Here is a 3,150-nt window from a genome sequence, read left to right as displayed (position 1 = left end):
TCACCTTGCAATGTGACGTGGTGATGTCCGCCTATGCTCTCCTCCCGCCCACCCGTGCTTTCCTCCCGCTGCGGTCTCTCAGTCCTAGTGTGCCGCGGCTGCCACACCACTAGCAGTGTTCCTCTAGGGGGGACTGGGAGCCGCCGGCAGACACATTCTGCTGAGACTTACTTGTCAGTGCGGGTTCCGGATGGCAGGCGGCGGGTGGGAGGGCAGACGGGGAGCAGGAGTCACAAGGAGTGTGTGGGTAACTAATTCACAATACTTCCGCTCAACGTGGCACTGCTGGTCCTTCATCTCCCATGTCTCTTCACCAGGTGGCGGGCGGCCCGGAAATTAAGTGATGTGTTGTGCAGCAGTCAGTGTGAAGTGACTGTGAGTAACACTGATGGTGCTGATGATGCTGCTGCAGAATCGGGAAGCAATTAATTCATAAATATAATGTACTCAGTGTATTATACATACATAAACATGTACATACGTGTATTTGTGTATACATGTATATACATGAGTGTGTGTGCATATATATATATATATATATATATATATATATACAGCCAGTTCCCAGGAACAAAAGTCCTCCCCCGCTTCCGCTAAGTCCACAGCATGACGCTGGGGCTCCACTGGTGGAGCCAGGTGCGGTGGGGGCCCGTCTCAAGTGCTTCAGCAATCAGTGGGCTTGCTCACAGGTGGATCCCTGGATTCTACAAGTAGTGTCTCAGGGATTCAAGCTGGAATTCGAGACGTCTCCCCCTCGCCGTTTCCTAAAATCTGCCTTGCCAACATCTCCCTTGGACAGGGAGGCTGTGATAGAGGCAAATTTACAAGCTGTATTTGCAGCAGGTGATAGTCAAGGTACCCCTCCTTCAACAAGGAAGGGGTTACTATTCCACAATGTTTGTGGTACCGAAACCGGACGGTTCGGTGAGACCCTGTCACAACTGAGGGCCTGAGTTGACGGGAGCCAACCTCAGTTGTAGGGGCTGAGATGTAACGGAACCTGGGAGGTTGTATCAGACCCCTAGACATGTAAGTAACATGTAGAATAACTGCCCGAAGGCGTGACCACGACAACCAGGATAAAAGTCAATGATGTTTATTATGACAAACTCCGTAACACAGCAGAAAATAAGAAAACATAAAAGTCAGCAGGGCAATAATACAGTTCCTGGGTACTACAGGGTGGCAAGGGCCACAGGCACTGGTAGTGTGAGACAGTTCTAATAATCTTCTAGTTGGAAAGTCCTTACCAGGCCTGACTGTAGCAATGGAGAGAACCCAGGATCGTACCAGCTGGTGTTCCAGGAAAGGCTGGGCTGCTGAAGGTAAAACGGCTGCTGTGGATACTGGCTGGAACCAGACTGTTGTTGGTACGGAGTGGATACTGGCTGGAACCAGTTAAATAATAAACGAACTTGAGAGCGATGAAATAATAATACCGGTGGAGAGTGGTAAACTGCAGAAAGGACACCGGCCCTTTAAGGGAAGCTGTACACTGCTGGAAGCTGGGCTGGAAGCAGGTGATTGACTTGAGAGCGATGAAATAATAATACCGGTGGAGAGTGGTAAACTGCAGAAAGGACACCGGCCCTTTAAGAGAAGTTGTACACTGCTGGAAGCTCGGCTGGAAGCAGGTGATTGCTGTAGCTGGAAACAGGTGAGTCCAGAATGGATCGGAGAGTCAGGCTACACCGCAGATGGAATGCTGGTGCGGGTCTCTATAGCAGAAGTCTGGAGACAGGAGCTGGAACCTGGAAGACAACCACAGGAGAGAGACAAACTGGAACTAGGTTAGACAACCAAAGCACTGACGCCTTCCTTGTTCAGGCACAGCTTACTTATACCTGCAGCAAGGAAGGGGTTGGCTAGGCAATTATGCAAATCAACAATACAGACAGCAGATTGGTGGAAATGATCAGATGACAAAAACCAAGATGGCTGCGCCCATGCAGACACTTGGAGGGAAGTTTGGTTTGTAATCCATGTGAGAATTGAAACAGTAATGGCGACGCCGGCCACAGGAGACAGGAGACGCCAGACTGACAAGCGCACATTTAACCACGCGGGCACAGCGGAGGCCGCGGCTGATGAAATCACCACTCTGACATTCTGCATGTGGAAACTCAGAAACAGCGGGATCCGGTCCTGGAATGCTGAGCCAGCCTTAGGAGGCATCTGAAGGGTAAGTAATGGCGTCCAGATACCCGGATCGTGACAGACCCATTTTAAATTTTAAATCTTTGAACACGTATATAAAACGGTTCAAGTTCAAGATGGAATCGCTCAGGGCGGTTATCTCAAGCCTGGAGGAAGGGGATTACATGGTATCACTGGACATCAAGGATGCTTACCTGCATGTCCCCATTTACTCTCCTCACCAGGAGTACCTCAGATTTGTGGTACAGGACTGTCATTCTGCGGCGGGACTGCCGCATTCTAGATCAGTAAAAGCCCATTCCACGAGGAAGGTGGGCTCTTCTTGGGCGGCTGCCCGAGGGGTCTCTGCTTTACAACTTTGCCGAGCTGCTACTTGGTCGGGGTCAAACACATTTGCAAGATTTTACAAGTTTGACACCCTGGCTGAGGAGGACCTAGAGTTCGCTCATTCGGTGCTGCAGAGTCATCCGCACTCTCCCTCCCGTTTGGGAGCTTTGATATAATCCCCATGGTCCTTACGGAGTCCCAGCATCCACTTAGGACGTCAGAGAAAATAAGATTTTACTCACCGGTAAATCTATTTCTCGTAGTCCGTAGTGGATGCTGGGCGCCCATCCCAAGTACTTGTACATAGTTATTGTTAACAAAAGGGTTATTGTTGAGAGCCATCTGTGCAGAGGCTCCGTTGTTGTCATACTGTTAACTGGGTATAATATCACGAGTTGTACGGTGTGATTGGTGTGGCTGGTATGAGTCTTACCCGGGATTCAAAATCCTTCCTTAGTGTCAGCTCTTCCGGGCACAGTATCCTAACTGAGGTCTGGAGGAGGGTCATAGGGGGAGGAGCCAGTGCACACCAGGTAGTCCTAAAGCTCTCTTTAGTTGTGCCAAGTCTCCTGCGGAGCCGCTATTCCCCATGGTCCTTACGGAGTCCCAGCATCCACTACGGACTACGAGAAATAGATTTACCGGTGAGTAAAATCTTATTATATA

Source organism: Pseudophryne corroboree, unplaced genomic scaffold, assembly GCF_028390025.1.
Source record: "Pseudophryne corroboree isolate aPseCor3 unplaced genomic scaffold, aPseCor3.hap2 scaffold_364, whole genome shotgun sequence".
In the NCBI taxonomy this organism is placed as follows: domain Eukaryota; kingdom Metazoa; phylum Chordata; class Amphibia; order Anura; family Myobatrachidae; genus Pseudophryne; species Pseudophryne corroboree.
The sequence above is the reverse complement of the archived record's forward strand: the minus strand, read 5'-3'. Positions refer to the sequence as shown.